This window comes from Pezoporus occidentalis, unplaced genomic scaffold (assembly GCF_034315485.1).
Source record: "Pezoporus occidentalis ecotype Australia unplaced genomic scaffold, CSIRO_AGI_Poc_V1 ctg50, whole genome shotgun sequence".
Taxonomy (NCBI): Eukaryota; Metazoa; Chordata; class Aves; order Psittaciformes; family Psittacidae; genus Pezoporus; species Pezoporus occidentalis.
The window spans coordinates 3486370-3506857 of record NW_026915836.1 but is presented as its reverse complement, the minus strand read 5'-3'; the positions used below and the strand labels follow the sequence as shown (position 1 = coordinate 3506857).

Here is a 20488-nt window from a genome sequence, read left to right as displayed (position 1 = left end):
CAAGAAGAATATAGGCTGCTCCTGGATACCCCATAGGGTCCATGTCTAGCCATTTTTTTCAGACAAATTTACATGTTCAGATCATTTCTTGGTTTCAAGATTTTTTTTTTTGTTTCAAGATGAAGTTAAGGCTGTTTGGAAGTCTGAGAAGCTGCAAGCTTTGGAGATCCAGGGTGGGAAACACAAAACACTTGGCCTCGAAGGCTTTCCCAGTCGGGCTGAAAGGGAACTGCAGCATAGTAACCTGCTTTGTTTTAACTGACAAAGTGCAGGGGGTTTGGGGTAAAAAACAAAACCCAAAGCTCTGAAAGCACAAGTTAGAATCACCTCAAGCATATGAATGTTCATTATACGCGTGCAGGACCAGGCTACTATTTGTACCAGCTCCTTTGTATGCAGAAACTCAGGACCAGAGTCAGTTTCAGCTGCAAAACAAAGGCAAGAGGTGTGATCAGACGCGTTACCTACTTGTCATTACAAGCTGGAAGATGGACAGGATTAATAGAGTCAAAATATAGATTGCTTTATGGCACTTTGCAGTTTTGAAGGGCTTGTATACACCCCGGTTTTATTTTTGATTCATCTTTAAGCATGTATGCCAAGATAGAGCACAGGTGAAAAGGGAGGAAAAGACACAATAAATGTCTTCAGTCCTTTTGGGGATGCTCTAAGGCTATTCTGTCCCGTCTCATATTTACAAGTCATCTATAGCCGCTACCACTGTAAATGCACTCCCGTGATACTGTGAGCTGCCAGACAAAAGCAAGCATTTCTTTCTAGCCATTTGTCCTTCTTAGTTCAAACAAGACAGAAAATTAGAGCACAAGAAGGCCAATCAGAAGACAAAGATCTGAAAAACTGTTGCATGACTGCACAGTGAGACCAGATGGCTGTGTGAACTGTCTCTCCATACACATGAGCACGTTGATAATGAAAAAGGATTCACACTCATCATCCCTCTGTAACGTCCACCACATCACATGCTGCCTGTGACCAAGAATTAAAGATCAAATAGATGCCTTTTGTCAGAATGATGATTAACACACAAGCCTCGCTCAGTCCTGTTCCTCCTACACATCGCTTTGGAAATCTATCTTGATTTGGCCAAAAATGAATTGTCTGCTGATGACCCACGTTAGCTGTAAGTCAGGAGCGCTAAAGAGATTGGCACGTACAGTTTTCTGTGGGAAGAGCTCTGTGCAATCTCTGTCATCCAAACCAACAGTGGAGACTTTTTGGCTGTTTTCTTACACCTTCTGTTATGGCTGTATTCCTGTTCCTACTGCATTGTTTCCCCCAGAGTCTAAGGTTACTTCTACCACACTTTCATTTCATCCTCAATTCACATTCTTTCATTCCCATAAAAACAACCACTTCCGATGTAATCCGAAGTAAAATAGAAATGAACTAGTAGAACTAACTTGGGTGCTGGGAAACTGCTTTGCAGCCACTTGTTCTTGGTTGAGACAGGACTGAGACAGGAAATGAGGAACAATGATAGGACTATGAAGATTTAAAGAACTGTTTATCCAATAGCCAATTCTCACAAACATTTCCTCATCTGACAGGTTTTTTCCGCCCTATTGCTTGAACTTGTATTGCTGCCACGTATCATTCCTTGGGGTAACATGGTGCTTCAGATGCTGGCTGTCTCAAGAAGCAGATGACCAATGGCTGAAGTTCCAAGGAATTCTCTTCATGCAGACTGCCGCTTTTAGAAGTCATGTTTGAATATCTCATGTTCTCAGAAGTCTCTTATATTGGGCTATAAGAGTGAGGGATGAGTTACTGACTTCATTTGCTTTACATGATTAGTCATACAATTCAGAGAGGACACCTCAGCTCCTACCCATATGTACTGTGTTGAATATAAATATGAGAAGAAATTCTCCAAGTCCCATCTCTGCTTTATCTATGTCAATATGCTGGCTAGCAGTCTGATGTGATCAGGGAGTTTCTGAGTCATGCTCCTTCGTCCTCTAACCAATTGAATACCAAAGTCTTACACATGTAGTGAAGCACCAGTATTGCCAGTGTCCTTTAATGCCAGTATTGCCAGCCTGCTTTATGGACCAGTGGTTAGTACAAATTTCTGCAAACTAGAATAAGCAGTTTCAAATCACTGCAAGCAGGTGGAGGATATGAAGTCCCACCTTTCGTACACCAAACTGCCCCCTCTGCTTTAGGGGTTCACCTCTCCTCATGACTCTAGATTGGAGTGGAACAAATTCTTGAGCCACTGGAGTCTTCAGGACTGAACTCTTTTTTTCTCTGCTTTGTTTTTAGTTCATTGTTATCCAGTCTGTGTATTCCCACAGTCTCTTTCCTGATAGCTTTGAAAATCAGGACAGGGATCTCATCACGTAATTTCTCCTTCCTGAGAAGGTATTGCCTGAAGCAAACCCAAAAGGACCCTGATTGAGGGGAAAAAACAGGTTAACAGGGAAAGTGGATGTGTAGTGCTGGAATGGAAGTTTTCAGCTCAATTTAGCATTCCCTCTAGGGTTTACAGAGACTGGTTGGTTGAGATCTCTGGCTCCCACACGAGTTCTGTGGTTTACTCTTTGTGCGTGGAAATGAAGTATGACACAATATTGTACCAGGGAGTATTTAAATAGTGCAGAACTAAGTGTGCAACTACCTATGTTTAATTGTGTATGTCATTGCACAGAAAGTGGGCAGCTGAGATGAGGTTGCTACACTGCATATTCCACCACAGCAAAACAGAAAAAGCAATTAAATTGTTCTGCAGCCCATTCCACCATCAGCTCTTTCCAGCTTCAGCTACCTCCCTTCACCACCCACAGCCCATGTATTTGTGTCTTTTCCCTGAGCAGCACTAGCAGTGCTCATCAGTTATAGGTGCACTTTTAAGTGACTGTCTCTGCAGTGAGGTTATTTCCTTGAATTACAAGAAGCTCAGTTGTGTCTACAACTTTGAGAGGAAAGACCAACAACTCAAGTGGCAAAAGGTAAGCTTTCCTTAATGTGCAGGGAAGCAAAAGTGTATGGGAAGATAGAGGAAGAAGTGAGGAACTGTAATGCTGCAATTAATTCTTAGAAGAGAGCATGCCACTTAAGTCTGCAAGTGGGTGAACCAGATTCCCAGGAGCTTGTCATGCTTAAGACTAGGCAGAAACTTGTTTCTTAATGGTGGAAGCAGTAGTCTGGAAGATCACAGCAGCTTGCAGTGTCCTTAAGACATCAGTGCCATGCACAAAGACATTGAGATCCTTGCTCTATTGCAAGGAAATGAGGACAATCCCAGGAGAGACACACTAAGAATTGAGGTTGCTCTCTGCTAACGTGAGGGCTGTACAGAGATAGGCTTGTCCCCAGTTAGCGGAAAGCCCTGCTTCACTCTGTGGTGGCTGGGCCTGAGCCAAGCAAGTATTCAGGGTACTAGAGCTGTCTCGATTTCTGGCATGCTCAGCCTTTGAGGGAGTGAGTGAATTGCAGCTATAGAAAAGAATCAGCTCCCAAATCTCTTGTTGTTCATTTTTGCTTGGCTGGTGAGTTGTGAGAGAGCCGCTGGCACAACTTGTTACATCTCATCTCCCTATGGTTTTCCTTGTGTGCCCATTGCCACAGCATATATCCCAGCCTGAAGACAAAGGTGAAAGTGTTCCCTCCCCCACAACTACATTGTGCTTCAACAGGTATACACACAGAGGAAAAGATCGGTCGCTTAAACCCAGTGTTATTCTGTCATTTGAGACAACCATATTGATCTGAGATATTTCCTTGGGGTCAGCTGGCATGGTAATGGATCTATCAAGGACCCACACCTTCCTGGAGCAGTAGTGGCCACCAGGTGGAATACCTTGCAGCATCTATCATGGCATGAGCTGCCTACATTAGGCAAATTAATTGAGCACCTTCTGTTCGTCCCATCAGAAACTCCAATATAGGCTTAAGAAGAGCTGAGGAAAGTTTCTTCTAACTGGTTATAACTGTTCTGGGACTCGTGTTTATTTTAACTGAAACAATTCTACACATCCAAGCTGGAAAGATTAGGTATGGACATGAGTGATGCTTCTGTGAGTGGCACACGTAGTGACTGTGTTATCCTTGCTATATTAACCTTGGTTGTGACTGTGGTTTTGCTCTTCTCTTTTTATTTGGTTGTCCTGTTTGTATTTTGTTGCAAGAGTCAAGAGTTCTCTTGCTGCTTGAATATCAGCACCTGCAAGCATGGAGAAATCTTTGTCAGTTAAATTGTACAACTGCTTGGTAACTGATTCTTTAGACTTACTGAAGGAGATGAAATGAAATCTGACTTTCCTTAAGTAGAAAAAAAAGTTTTTATCATAAGAAATCAAATGTGGAGGAGGAAATAGTCAATTGTTTGAATTGAGTCTAAACCAAAGCCAGCTATCAGACTGCTTTAAGAAATAGGTGGAAAATCTCAGTGAGGTTCTACTGGACATGTGTCAATGTCCTTAGTGGCATCCACCACCTGCTGGCCCACATGGGGAGAAGGGTCAGCTGGAGTGGGATGAGGCAGGATTTGGCTTTGACTAGTTAAAACTTCCATAGGATCTCATTCAAAAGTGGCAGCATGAATTCCCCAGCCACAGCCCAAGATCTTGTGGGGGTTTGGTGGACCAGCTCAGAAAAAATTATATTCTTGAAAATGATCTTTTTTTCCCATTACTTTTCAGTCAGGTCAATTCCCTGACCCAGTTCAAGATGCAGTTGTGCATCCCCCAGCAGAAGAAGTTGTATAGATGTAAAGGCTGGCAGCCCATGTGAGGCCACTGGGGCTGCCAAATGCATGAGTAGGTGGCAAGAGTGAAATGCACAAAATGCAAGTGTAGGAGCGACTTTGTAGGTCAAGAGAGAACCTCGCTTTACAGAAATGTTAATCCAGCACCTTTTACTGAAACATTCACTTAAAATATGTTTGTCGTGCTGGAATGTGCTAATGGCTGCAATCAAGTTGTCTTTCATCTGCAGGCAGTGGCTGACCTCATTAAAGCAAATGGGCTTCCAAGTCACATATCACTGGTGTTACATAGAAGAAAAGGTTTCTTTATGAAGAAAGACAGATGAAGACAATGAAAGACTTCACCTAAGGAATTAGGCTTCAGGGGAAGCCAATCACCTTGAATCCATGCAGGTCCAAACATTTTCTCATTGCCATTGTAAAGACCTGGGTGCTGAGCAGATGGTGGGAGTGAATTAGGAGGTAGAAACAGTGTGAGATAGCCCTGGAAGGAAGTCAGGAAAGAGAAGGACCTTTGGCCAAAGCCCTTGCAGAGAGGCAGGCTTGATTTCTGGAGTGGGGAATTTGCTTTTTCTCCTCTGGAGAAACAGGGGATGGATTGTGTCAAAGAAACCTCTTCCATATATGCTCATCTTTTTTTTTCTTTAGGTGAATTAGCAAGGTCATGGTTACTGGTTAAGGCCAAGGTCCAAAAGAAAGTAAGACAAGGCATAGGTGTGCAAAACAAGGCCCTTGGGTATTACAATATGCCTCTTTTTTCCCATTACGCGACTGCAAAGGCCTCTTACCATAATGATGGAACGTGACAAAGATTAACTGATCGTATGTTTTAATCAGTTTTGGCGTTTTGAGGGAAAAAATAGTCAGACAAGATAGCCAAGGTTTTAAAAACAATCAGCCACTGCTCATGTGCAGAAAGTGTCTTGCACTAAAATATCACAGGGATTTTTCAGAGAGGGATAGAATGTTCAGAGGCAGCAGGCAGCTGACACAGAAGAACTTTGCAATGATTATAAACAGGCCCATGAGGTTTGATGCGAGCTGTATTGTGTCTGTAGGTTTTATTAATCTGGTGTCATCAGTTGTTGTAGGGAGAACACGGGACTCTGCAGTGTGATTTAGTGGCAGGTGAAAGGAGATGGATCATATTTTCGTAGATTTTTGTTTGAAAACTACAGTGCTGTCCAGGAGCAGAAGTCACTCTCATCCTAGTGTATGAGTGATTTCAGCAGAGCTGTACACATAAAGCAGAGGAGTTTATCACACCCTTTAAGAGAAATAGATCCAAGAAACCAGAATGCCTCTACACAACTTTCAGCCAGCCTGATTTCCCTGTTCAGCAGCCTTGGGTTGAGTTACTGGAACAAGGACAGTTTGGATCTAAGCATTAGGCATTAGAATCATAGAATCAGCTAGGCTGGAAAAGACCTTTAATGTCATCAAGTCCAACCTTTATATTAATTAACTAGGAGTGCTCCTAAACAGAAAAACCTGAAACCAGAAAACAGTGGTTTCCTGGTTTTAATTCTGTTATGAGAGGATTGACCTCACAGTGGTATTAGTAGTAGTACTGTTGTTTCTCACAGCACTGGGCTGCTGGCACTAGCCATGGTGCAGGTCCGGTCTGCTCCATACAAATACAGGACAAGAGCTTACAGTCAGAGGGTGAGAAAATGGACCACAAGAGAAGCTAGAAAAAGAGTTGGAGAATGTTTCAAAATGGAACAGATCCCAATGGGTCAGGGTGGTCAAGGAGACTGCACAGCTCTGTGTCTGCAGCCAACCCTGTACTGCATGCTAGAAGGGGAAAAAAGGCTCTGTAATTCATTGCAGCACCTTCTCTGGGGCCTGCGCTGTACAGTTCTGCCCCACTGCCCTTAAGTGCAACTCCTCAATAACCAGGGATGTTTCGTGATATTTTGGAGTTCTTGTTTCTTCATTAGTTAGTTCTTTCATGAAGTAATGTGCAATTTGCCTGTAACTGGATGACAATTATCCTGTACTGTCCCAGCTTCAGAAACTAAAAAAGATCTTTTTTTCAGCTGATGTCTGCTTTGCATGTGGGGACTGGAAAAGACAGAATGATACTCTGTGTATGTGTGTGTGTGCATGCACGCATGCATGCATGTACACTGCCAGTTAGCTGTGGCACTAAGAAACTGGAGAGTGGAATTACAAAGACAGGTTGATGTGCTGGGGAAGATCAATGAGTATGAGAGGTTCACTGATGACAGATGGCTGGTTTCATACTCCGAAGGAGTGACAGAGGAGGAGGAGAACCAGCTGTGATCGAGTTGCAGGATGAGTGCATTGGAAGCACACACAGCCTTGTACAGGAGAAGTAGCCCTGTTCCAGCAGAAGCAGGAGGATATAAAGGGCAGTGTCTGGGTAACTGAGAAGAGGTAGTAAGGGAGGGAAGATATAATAAGGGGAGAAAGGCTTGTGCCAGCACCCAGGGCATTTCGCAGAGTTGTAACAATTCAGAGAATAGGATCTCACAAAATGATGAAATGAGCTGGGGAAATCTGCAGCAAAATTAGATCAGAGAGGTGCTGATGGCAGAGTTGATGTTGCAGATAGTCACTGCTGGTTAAAACGCCAAATCCTCACACAAACGCACATGCTTCCAGGAGAAGGGGCTGGGAATTTTTAGTCAGTGGGCAATGGCAGATGAAATAGCTTTAGAAAGAGGCTAGCATAATGGTGGTGATCTTTATAAACAATGTAGGGGAAGGCATGCATGTATTGTAAAAAGAAAGCCTCACACCGCTTAGCTAGCCGGTGGAAGGAGAAAGCAGCACAATGTTTTTTTCCAGTATGTGAGTGGTTCATTATACCAGATAGATGAATAGACTGGGGGGTGTTGGTGTTGAAGTGAGAGGTGTGGAGAATTATAAACAACAAAACAGAGAAGGCAAAATGGCAAAGGAGGCATAGCCTGTGTTATCCCCAACCCTATGGGAACAACCAGATTGTCCACTAATAAGGAAATGATCTAGCCATTCTTTTAGATTAGTGATGTGGGAGGAGAGGAATTTAAAGGAGGGAAAGCATGGATCTCTCAGTAATGTATCCACTGGTTGTTGTTGTAGGAGATAATGAGAATGTAAAGCAAAGGTGGGAGGAGAAAATATCTTCTATACAAATGCAGTGAGCATATTAATAAGGTCACCAATTGAAAACATGCATCTCCAAGGCTAAGTGTGATATTCCTGGAACATGTGAGCTAGAAGGGAGTTAAAACAGAGTAGGGGGAGGCAAAGTTTATGAAAGAGAACAGACTGTGTTCTTCAGTCAGCAGAGACAGCAGTGTATATTCCATGTCCAGAGCAGGAAACACCACAAATGCTTTGCCTGTTGGAGCAGAGGCTGTTTGCGCAGGAGCTGGGGAAGAACAATGAATGCAGTCGTGTTATTCCTGGATGCTGCCACAGGCCCCCAGGGCAGGCAAAGAAAGTAGGTTGGGAAATGTTTTTACAGATAAGAAAAGTCTGTAAAACAGCTAGAACATTGATTAGGATGGATTTTAATTACTCAGCTATTGATTGGGACAACCACGATGCAGAAGGGAAGCAGAGGAATGGGTTTGCAGAGTAATGCAAGATTGCCATCTCACACGCTAGCTGAACAGCCAAACTTGGATAGTCTGAGGCTACTCAGGTCCTAATTCTAGGAAGCATGCCAAGTCTGATCAATTAGGTTGGAGTTGGGGAGTAGTTAGGATCCAGTGACATCATCTATTGTCAGAATGAAAATGCTCAAGAGGAGGCAACGCGAACACTTCAGACACAAGATGAAGCAAATGAAACTTGCCCTAATGAAATTTGACTGGACTATTGTAATGTGTTGGAAGTGTGATAGGGGATATTTCTTGAAAGAGGCCATAAAGAGGGAAAGGAATGGAGCAGTAATTGAAATTCATCCTAGTTCAGCCTAGAGAGGGAATTCAGCAGCAGGGGCTAATAGCTGCAATGATCCTTGGCTAATGGAGAGTTCACTGGGGGTCATGAACACCTGCATATTTTAGAGCAGCCCAAACACCGCTCTCAATTATGGGGCTGTCTCTGGCTGTCCCTGGCAACTATAATACCTTTACACCTTGTCCCTCTCAGGTACATCAGTTGATGTTCCAGAGCTTCTGCAACATACCCTTATAGTACTTATGGCATGAGTAGCTTGAAAACGTAAGTGTCTCTTTGGCAAAAGAAGAAACACAAAAGAAAGCTAATTCTTGTACTAAAAGAGGATTTAATTGGGCTAGGAAATGACAACATCATTAAGAAAGAGGTGAGCTGTTCCTTCTCTTAGTAGTAGTAGATGGGGTTTTCCCTTACTTGATGATAACAAAACCCACTAAACATCACAGGTGATATGACAAATCCCTAGCATGGAAAATGTTAGCATTTTTTTCAGTTAAAGGAAATTATTCGGCAGCACCTGATAGCTCCCAACGCAGGCTAGCCCATGAAGCCTTTGGAAAGTGTGGAAATCACTATGCATTACCACAACATTAAAAACTCAGTTGCAACTACAATATGAGCACATGACCTGGTGTGGACTTTCTAGAGGATGAGCTGACAGGTATAAAGTACATCACTGACCTAAGATTAGAGCAAGGAAAGCAAGCAGGAGAACAGACCAGGACATGGCATTGCCCAGAGAATTCACAATGTGAGAGTGGCCTGCACGCAACAGAGAAGGGGAGGTGATGCTGGAGTACTGCAGCAGCTAGCATCTGGAAAAGGCAGTCACTGGTCCAGGCAGTTGACCATACCTATAGGTGGTGGAATGAGCTTATCTACCTTTCCTTCTCAAACTGGTACATTTTGTAGAGCTGAGTGGTCAGTGGGGCTCTTCCTCAGTTGCAGGGTAGACCTCTCCTTCTGACTCACCTCCTCTGGCTCCACTTAGAGCTGATGGAGAGCCGCAATCGTACTTTGGGCTTAAATAACATGTGCTGAAGATTCCTGCTTCTTTCCAGCAGCCGTAAGGCAGTATGGATGACAAGCTCAGATGTAGAAGCCTGCATTGAAGGCATCTGTAAGGGGCCAGATGAAGCTTACGCTCAGCCTGCGATATCAGGACAACTGTTTAGGTTGTAGGATGCCAAGCTGCTGATTATATTAGGCAAAGCAGGAACTCAGACTCATGTCTCCTACCTCCTTCATTACTGCCATATCCACTGGGCTTCTGGTTGTCTGGGCTGTTCTCTTGCATTCTGTTTCAATACCTGTCAATAAAAAGTGTCAGTTTTGATGAAGGGCATTGCTCTGACTAGATCATTCAATTGAATGGTTCCCAGTGAATTCTAGTAAGAAACCATTTGCTTGAAGATTTGTCCCTTTTTGTTGCTCATTGATCAACGGGAAGGAAGATCCAGCAAAAGAATATCCTAAGACATACACACAAATGAACATGCAATATGAAATTATCCATTGCTTTCTAATAATATCTTGGTATTAGTATCTATTAATACAAATTAATATTATTAATATATGTATTTAATTAATAATTAATATTTATTAATAAAGTTAATATTTCTAATAATTTTAATAGTATTACCAAGAGTGTACAACAGTTCCTGAAAATGTATCACTTGCTGATGGTGTATCTTGGTCTGCACAGAGGAATCCCCACTTACTTTAGTGGTTCCGGATGCATCTGTACTTGCAACCAAGGCAAAGACTATTTCCCAAATTCACAAGAAATATCAGAATAAGAGGATTAAAAAGAATACAGAATGGAAAGTTTGTTCACACAATAAGCAGTATTAGCTTGAGCAGCTGCCCTTTTCTGTGGGTATTGAAAGACACATCAGTGTATAATGTTGTCAGAGGAGTTATATTTAGGATACTCCCTCATGCTTTGGAATACACATTTAGTTCTCATTAGCCTTCAGCAGCATGGGTGGTTACAAAGATTAGCATCTGCAAATCTGGCGTGAATACTGTGGAAATAGCCTTTCTTCTGATGTATTAGGCGTTCTAGTTCTAGTACACCAACAGAATCCCACGTCTGAATATCAGGGAGTAGCTCAACCCGTGTATTTCCATGTGTCTCTACTTGTGTGCCAAATTCTACCTACTCTTTTCATTTACATGAGGAGATGGGGAAGTAGGGAAGGACCAGCAATGAGGAGATACATGGCAGAGACACACCCTAAAGTAAGAAGAAAACAAAAAATTAGGCTTTAGAGCCTGAAAATAGAGTTCATTGTATTAGACCTAGAAAATTATCCTGAGGCAATAGGACTCCAGGAGCCTGGCAGACAGTTTTCAGCAAGGAAACCCATATTCATGTATTTCCATTGTTTATTGAAACTTCTTTCGTTCCTGGCAAGCTAATTTTCTGTGGGTCAGCTTGAGACCATGGTCAGCTTGAGTTCAGATGAAAATGGTATTTCGGTATTAACACTGATTGAGTGTTTTAGAAGGAAGCAAAGATTGAGAAATCTGTTCAAAGGGAAGTAAGTGAAGATCACTTTTCCTCCAAGACCAATGATTAGTGAACAAATACATAATGAATACGTGAGAAGTGCTGCAATAGTAAAAAGAGGTTCTGAGCATGACTGCAAAATAAGACAGTAAAACAGTGACAAGGCAAGAACAGGTAAAAAATGCAGTAAGATTGCAGAGGAGGTTAACATAAATAACAAGAAAGTATTCAAGTACGTAAGGAACAGGGGGTCAGTGAAGGAGATGCAGAGAACATGATTTATTGACAGCATAGCTAGACATAGCAGGAAACCTTAGTGGGTTCACTGCCTCGGTGTGCTTCCATAAGAGGGTGAGGAACTGGTACAGAGGCAGAAAATAATTTCCTGGGACTGTGATGCTGGAAGGGGAGGAGGAAGAAAAAGAAATAATAAAGAAAATGAGAAAGCTCCCACCAGCTTGCTCCCTGTCAGAACACATTTCCCAAAAGGTATGGTTTATAACGAGGGTGAAGAGCGACGTGCCTTTCCTGTGCAGGTAAGTAATGCAGATTTGGCAATTTACTACACAAAGTGGTTTGGTGGAAGTAAGAAATGGTGGTCAAGTAAAGGGATAAAGTGGTGACAGGGAGGAAACACATGTTTTTAAGCTAAACTAGATGAGCACGATGTCAAAGAGCCATATACAACCCCAGTAATAAACTTGCCGGGAAGTGAATACAATATAAAAAGATAAAAAAAGAAAGAAACTGTGGACCAACAGAGCAAAGCAGAAAGCTATATACCAAAGTATAGGAACTGCTCAGGTCAGGAAAAGACAGTGCCAGGTCTCCCCAGGCATAAGTTTCTCTGAGGAGGGCAAAGGAAGGCTTGAGGACACAGGTTCAGGCCAGAGCAAATGAGAGACAAGACAAAGTGCGCGAGAGCAGTAAAAGTATGATGGTCACGGTGCTTTCACCTTCTGATTAGGAAGCAAGGATCATATCAAAATTACAATCTTATTTACGAGGACGAGGCTCTGACTTTCTTGCTAAATCTGTTTTCTTCGTTATCGGCTCATCCCACCCATATTCCTTTTTCACACACGAGTTATTTCCTGACTGAATGGGGACTGTTTTCTGGGGACAAAGGCTGTCTCCTTTGTCACTTAGCCCTGCAGTGTCACACGGGTCCTGATCCATAAGGGAAGTTTGTAGATGCCACCATCACCTAGGTATTAATTGCAAAAGAGGCAGTTAAGCCTGAGCTTCTGCCCTAGACCTGCACAGATGCAGTATAGGCAGAAGACTTCACACCACAGACGGTAGGTGTGTCATGCTGGTGGTGTAGGTAGGTGCTGGCAGGGTGGGAGATGCAGGGCTGATACGGTGGGGAAGGTGGCAGGGCACACCAGCAAACAACACTCAACTGGCCTCACTGGCACCGCTCCAGTCTCTGTTTGTCGAAAGATTTGGGCCAAGAGGTGTTTTAAGAAATAATCTGAAGTCCAAGGGTTCTTCTTATGCAAACCTTAGCAGCTGGCAGCGTGGAGGAAATGACTAACATTGTGTTTGCTGTCTCCCATGTGGCACTTGTGTGTGCGGAGCCTGTGGGAGCAGAAGGGGGTTTTCTCAAACCTTGTCTGCAAACAGACCCTGATGATTGCTTTGCTTTTACTTCTGGCAGCTTGGAGGGGGGACAAAGGGCTTTTCTGGTCAGCTTCAGATCATGTGGGCAAAGAGACGCTTTTCCCCAGGGAAAAGGCCAAGGCAATAACTAGGGAGAGGAATACAGTGTAAGACGTGTGATGACTAACGCTCCAGGTGCTCATCACTTTCCTGCAGGGTACAAAAGCCTTTGGTTTCAGAGCGGTGCCTCACCTGCTGTGGTTGCAGCAGCGACGCACAGGGAATACACAACCTTATTCAATGTGGGAGTCCTGAAATCATGCCAAACCAAAACTCTCCCTCGCTTCTTAACATCAAGTTCCTCCATAGAGCTGGAGTAGCCAGTCTCACCATTTCACCTCCCAGGTATCTGTGTAAGGGGTCACCATCACTAATCCCACATGGAGAGGAGACAAAGAAATGAGGTTGATGGAGGGAAACTCCTCTATTACTTCCTGGGCAGCAGCATTGTCCTCAGGACAGGAGCAGCACCCAGGTGCAGAGTGACAGAGATATTTATGATAAGAGTGCGGCAGGATAAGTAAAACCATAGCTAAGACAATGATCTGTGTCTTGGAACAAGAGCTTGGCAGAGGCACACAAAGACTTTCCTTGGACTTCCAAGGGCCTGCCATGGGGTTCAAAAGACAGCTTTTAGTTGTGCATTTCTAAAGAGAGCAGAGAGAGATACTGCAGGGCTGCCTGAGAACTGCACTGAATGCAACGGTAAGAAATGAACACTGGACTAACTTTTTTATTACAAAAAAGACCCCAAACAAGCAAACAAAACCAAACACCAAACCCAGCCTTATCCCATTGAAGGAGCAACCAAACACTAAGGAAGGGGAAATTCTGATATATGTATCAGGACCCCTATGGCAACTTATCACTTCTGCGAAGTCAGCCCTTGCTGCGCGCAGCTACCCACTCAAGCAGAGTCCTTGTGAGCAAACAGAGAGAGAAGTTGGAATGAGCTCAGGTGAGCAGAGGTCAGATGTTTCTGTGGATGGGAATATCTTGTCCTCGGCATTTGGGGCAGTTGTTTGCTGTTGGTGCTGCTGCAAATCTGACACAAGCTCAAGAAATCAGAAGTTTCTGTTGCAGAGGGCACCTGGTCCTGAATGAATTGAGCTCTTGAATGAGGCACCAAACCATAGCAAAACAGATCTTTGCTCTGTTTATGCTGTTGGTGTTCCCTTTTGCTGTTGTCACTGCATCATTATTTTCAAAGAAATGCCTAAGAGATTTTTTGGGGGTTGTTTTTAACCCTAAATACTTTCAGGATTACTTTGTTCAGACAACCCATAAGCATCATTAATTGAACCATTCTGTAAAAGCTTTAGCTCAAGTAATCTAAGGATAGTGTGCATTCCTGCCTGCTTTCAGAAAGGGCATGGAAGAAAAATGTATTTAGCAAGAACTGGTGGATTATTAAGTGGCTTTATCTCCACTTAACATCTCTCTGTAAATAAGTCAAGGTTTGTTGCAACCTTGTGCAAGTGCTGGCAAAATCTAAAGCCTTAAACATGGAATTGCTTTGAAGACAGCTTATCTTCCTAAGGGAAACATTGTGCCCATTATTTATATATGTGGTAAAGCTTTATTAGAACATGGCTTTAGTTTCTCTTCTTAAATAGGTTGATTATATAACATCAAACTTAAACTTTGGATTGTGGCATATTCGTAGAATATGAACCATACACAGTAATAAAAGCAAATAAACTCATTCTTTAAGTACCACCAGCAATGTTCTAAAACACAGATGTGAGCTCAGAATTATCCATTAAAGAAAGCAATGGAGCAGCAGGAGGGTATTATCTTGGAGGAATGCTATAGAAGTCAATGGGATAATCTAGGTTGTGCTCCTTGGGTGTTGGATCATACCCTTGCAAGTCAGGTGCTTCTGATACATGTACCACTGCTCTGGAATAACGTATACTGTCATCATCACCAAGAAATAAACACAGTGTAGGCTTCTTACTACCACTATAGGATTACACAGGTTTTGATATGTATGATAGCAACTGGCAAAAGAAACAATTGTGCTTTCAATTATTTAAGCTCTTGAACAGTTTTTCTTAACTTGCTGATTTATTTTTTCATGCTGCATTTCTCAGGAAAGGTTGATTTTGATCATTACAGCTTTCAGTTATGGATCTGGTTTCCATTTTTCACCCTTACAGAAACGTGCAGATTTGTGGTGTCAGGATTCCCAGCGCTTCAAGTGAGTAGAAGTAACCCTGTATTCACCCCCCCAATAAATAAGCAGAAAGAACACAATTGGATTAGGTCGATAATAGGTTGGATAAGCAAAACACTCTTTCTCAGTATTGATAGATACATAAGCACATATATCTACTTTTAGGTTTAAGGTATTCAGAGCTGCTATTAATGCTTCAGTTTAAGCCTCTGCTGTTTTAGGCTAGCTAGTGAGGTGCAGATAACCTGTATGAAAGTAAATACATCTGAGCTCACTAAAAGTAGTATTTGAGCATGAAACTAGCTTTCTCCCAGGGTTTGAAACTGGGAGTAAGTTTCAAGGCCCTTAATGGTGAAATATTAGCTATTAGATTATCTGATGTGATTCCTAGGATTTAGGGAAGTGATTGTCTCCCTGCACTGGGCACTGGTGAGGCTGCACCTTGAATCCTGTGTTCAGCTCTGGGCCCCTCACTCCAAGAGGGACATTGGGGTGCTGGAGTGGGGCCAGAGAAGGGCAATGGAGCTGGTGCAGGGCCCGGAGCACAAGTGTGATGGGGAATGGCTGAGGGACCTGGGGGGTTCAGTCTGGAGAAGAGAAGGCTCAGGGGGGACCTGATGGCTCCCTACAAGTGCCTGACAGGAGGATGGAGCCAGGAGGGGCTGGGCTCTGCTCCCAAGGAACAAGGGATGGGACAAGAGGAAACGGCCTCAAGCTGCCCCAGGGCAGGTTTAGATGGAGCTGAGGAACAATTCCTGCCCCAGGGGGTGCTCAGGCATTGGAACAGGCTGCCCAGGGCAGGGCTGCAGTCACCGTCCCTGCCATGGGGTAGTGGTGGCCTTGACAGTGCTGGGGAATGGTTGGACTTGGTCTTAAAGGACTTTTCACACCCAGTTGATTCTATGATTCTAGTATGTCTGTAGGTTACATCTGTAGCCTGTGGTTTGGGTAAGGACTAAGGGAGCTCCAGCATGCCCTGTAGAGTCTCTTTCCAACACAAGGATATCGTTCTTCGACAACCTTGCTATAAAGTTTTTAGCGTGCACAGCTCACCTTGCCCAAGCCTTACCAATGGCTAGGCACAAGATCCAGGCTCTTGTCTGCAGGAGGGCTGGGGATCCAGGAGGCTTGGGGTGCATGGTGGATGCTGTGCAGCTGCTGGCATTGGGAGCCCCAGCACAGCTGGCAGGGATGGGCAGCCTTTCCTATTTTGTTTGTGTCTGTCAGCATCCCAGGAGCATCCTGCTTTTGGAAACACAGGATACCAGCTGTCAAGAACTATATTTGGTTTGCATTAAATCTTGTAAAAAATAAAAAAATTAAAAAAAATTAAGACAAGAAGAGAAGTTGGTACAGCCAGAAGAAGTCTCACAAGTATCCCTAACTCCTACACACAGTACTGTAAGTCAACAGGTTTGAAATGCTGCAATCCCTGGACAGGACAACTTCATCTCCTGTCTGCCATGCAGATAAGGCCTTTGGCCCGTTGTCTATTCCTGGGAAAGAAGGTTGAAGGTGAGGCATGTTTTGTGCAATACAGTGACATCTTTGGCACGTAGAGACTCACACATCCAACATTTAATGTTTAGGCACTTGCACTACCCCTGGGCTGGAGTATCTGAGGACCTTATAACCTTGTGATATTTGTTTCATTGAGATCCAACACACCCAGAAAGCAAGAAAGTCCTAATTGCATCATATTGGTGGCTGGAGAATAAGGCAGGGAGAGCCTGAGGGCTGTACACTTCAGGAATGTGTCTCAGAAACTTCTCTGAAGTGCTATTAAACACTTAAATGGGAGACTGGGTGGCAGTGCTGGGCTCCTTGGTCACAAAGGAAAGCAGGGCAGGGAGATGGGACCTGCCTCTGAGATTGCATAACCCCAGGCATGGGGGTATTTTGCCTTCCTTTTAACTTTGCTTGCAAACTGGTGATGAATATGGAGAGAATATTGTTATTAGCTGCAACACGAAGTAACAAACAAAAGCGTATCTCTCATAATGTAAAAAAATAAGTTTGGTCAGAAGTACTTTGTTGACCGTACTGAAATAACTCCTTCTCTGACCCAGATACAGCATGTGTAATCCACTTTGTAATGTCACTACAATGCTCATCAAGATTTCTACCTTGATATGACATCTGTAGATCAGGCATTCATTGTTCTGATCAGCAGCATTCTCATGGTTGTGTTGCTACCTGGGTGGCTGCTGACACCAAAGAGACTTTGGTTGTATAAGATCATTTGAAATTTGCAGCAGTGGAGCATTTAGGATTTGCAGACAAAACCATTAAAGTATGGGCAGGATAGTTTTCTTTCCCTCTAAATATGAAGGAAGAGGACACAGGGATGACACTTTATTTAATTTGGATTAAAAGAATGCTGTGAGGTTTCATTTTTTTGGAAAGGTGAGTTTTGATGTTACCTTAAACTGGTAAAAAAAAAGTATATGAAAGTTCTGGTTGAAACTGTTTCCTCTGGAGTTTATTTCTAAAATCAAAACGCCTCTCTGATTTGAAGTTCTGAAACCCACTGCTGTGAAGAAAAATGGGCAGCTATTTCATTTATTCATTTTGGAAGAATGAAAGAGGCAATGAGTAAAACTGCAGTGGGGTGAGGAAAACCTGCTGATCAGAACGAAGATTACTTATATTACAATAAACATGTGTTGGTCTTGGCTAATATTGGTTTAAGTCACAGTCTCATTTGAACTCAAAGTGCCTTTTGCTTTGGCTGCTCAAAGGACACAATTGTCATCAAGGAAGTAAAACCTCTTCTGTTCCCCCAGCTGGAAGAAAAGAGATTGGAGGTGGCAGTGGAAGGGACAGGGCACAAGAAAGAAAAGGAAAGGAAGGCAGACACCTGCACACAACTTCTTACAATGGCTCCAGCATGCCCTTCCATTGGCAGGAATCCTTTTGATCAAATCCTTGCCCTGGGCTGAAAGCGTTTTAATGAGCGTAGAGACACTTTTTTTTCTGGGTCTATTTTGTGTTCTTAAGGATAGATAAGTAAAGTGTGCTCTTAAATGATCGTGTCTGTGCTCCTTAAATGTGCTCTAGAGGAGACGCGTACTGCTTGAATGTGGAGGCTGAGCAGTGCCAGCCTGAAGGACAGAAGGAAAATAGCAGAGGAGGAAACCAGAGGTCAATTTGTTTCCTTTAGCTCTTTGTTTGCTTTAGGAGGAGGAATATACAACCTGCAGAGAAGTGGGGATTTGGGGGTGGGGAAACTCCCATGTCTTGGGACATTTCCCCAGCACTGGTTTCTTTGAGATTCCCATCAAGGCTACTGTAGTTCACCCAGCTCCTTCTGCCTGCATCTCAGTGAAGGGATGCTTGGTGGGTGACAGCACCCAGCCTCTGTGGCAGGGTGCTCTGCACAGCTCCTTGAGCCCCTTGCTCTTCAGACTCTGTCCTAGACTTAGAGGAAGGACATGCGTGATTTGGTCTGCAGTGGTGGTCTCTGAGTCCCTGCTCTCCCCACTGTGCTGGGGACAGGTATGGGACCACATGGAGGAGCTCCTCTTGGAACAGTCTGAATGTAGTGGGCTTGTGGAGCTGAGGAAAACTTCTCTCGCCTGGGCTGCCAACATGGCTCTTCTCTTGAGCCCTAAAACACATTAAATTTGTATATATATATATAAAAATGGTTGCACTTGACAAAAGGCAAATGCATTTTAATTTGACATGTCATTATTCTGAGGCATGTGTGGGAAAAGGCAAACTTTGCCTGTATGTCACAAGGTACTAACAGTTAGTGGAAATCAATAAAGGGACCTGCTTGCCTTGGAAAAAACACCCACTGATCTCTAACATTCCATGTACCTGTTAGGTTTCAAAGATGGGGATGCAGGAGGATGGAAGCCAAGACCTCTGTGCAGAAGAAGCAGAGCCTTCCCCAAACTGGGATGGCAAGAGTTGAAAGGAAGTTTTGCCTTCACAGCAGCTGCCAAAATCAAACTCTTTTCAAGTGTTTTTGATGTGACTTGCAGGAGGTGCAACTACTGGGAGCTGTGTGCAAACAGGAACCCTGCAGATTTCTTCCAATCCTGGCGACAAAGGTGTGACATTTATGATTTGTGACTGTTATTCCACACGTGTGAATTGCTGAAAAAAACCCAAAAGCTTTTGAAAAGGCAACTTCCATTTGTGACTGATGCAGTTTGTAAATGAGAAAGTGCCAACATTGGAGTGCTGGCTGGTTTAGCTCAAGGTACCAACTGCTTCCCAGGATGACCTGCTGCCTGGAGCTGACTGCTCCAATGCTGTTAACAATGCTCTTTCAATAAGGGGAGTGTTATTACTGCATAGCTTTATCTTGGCTAACAATTATGTGTGAAGTCACCGTACTTCTAGCAAAAAAATGGGCAAACAGTGGAAATTAATCTCATGGAAAACCATTTTGATGAGTCCATAGTTTATCTAGTTAGATATTTTGCCTCCAATGATGTTACGAACAGCCCTGGGAAAAAGGTAAACTGCCAAATACAGAGACCAAGGAAAAATTCCCTAATTTATAATATTGAGGTATTTGTATAAGTTTCTGTAACTGCCAGTGGTAATTCACCTCATGCCATTATTACTCCCATTAGTGCCTTTTTAGCCATCTCCTTGGTTATTTTTCTCAATCACATCCTTCAACAGTGACTGTTCCATAAGTTAAATATGTGATAAGTAAGCCATTTGCACTTCCAGTTTTAATTTCACTGCATTAGTTTATATAGGAGTCTCAGATTTATCCCAGGTAGATTATTCATTAATCCACTCCTGCTCGTCTTCATGTGAGCTAACCTGTAGTACAGAAGCAAGAAGGCCCATACATCAAGGCATTTTTGTTTCCAGTCTTGATAATGATTCTTTCTGCTGCATCTTTTGCAGTGAAGCAGCTGCATCTGTGACACTAGATTAAGAGGATGCCTCTTTTTTTTTGACTCTAACAGTATAAGGCTTTTAGTGTCATTCTCTTTCACTTAACACACATTTACAATACAAAAAATGTTCCACCTGGAAAGATTTAATATTAAAATACTCGTCAGTTTAAAGAAAAATGTGTTAATTTTTTGTGGTAGTTCTACCCTTCTAAATTTGGGGTGATTTTCTTTATCTCTAACTAAATACTAATACTAGCAACAGACTAGTTCTGTATTCTACATACACTACTATATTGTACACACACTACTATATTCTACACACACACATATATGCAGAGATATTTCTATTTCTATCTAGCTATATATGTTTGTATAATCAAACATATACAAACAGAGGAAGTCCAGGTTAGATCTAAGGCAGAAGCTCTTCCCTGTGAGGGTGCTGAGGCGCTGGCACAGGGTGCCCAGAGAAGCTGTGGCTGCCCCATCCCTGGCAGTGTTCAAGGCCAGGTTGGACACAGGGGCTTGGAGCAACCTGCTCTAGTGGAAGGTGTCCCTGCCATGGCAGGGGGATGAAACTAAGCGATCTTAAGGTCCTTTCCGACCCA

At 43.2% G+C, this 20488-nt stretch overlaps 1 long non-coding RNA gene across 1 annotated transcript in view; it reads left to right on the top strand.

The window, feature by feature from the left end:
- Window positions 1-20051, top strand: part of LOC134173196 (uncharacterized) — an 84547-nt gene extending 64496 nt beyond the window's left edge. Inside the window, exon 3 of the long non-coding RNA XR_009968166.1 lies at window positions 18842-20051. This is a non-coding gene — a long non-coding RNA (uncharacterized LOC134173196). The remainder of the gene's footprint in view (window positions 1-18841) is intronic.
- Window positions 20052-20488: the final 437 nt, after the last annotated feature.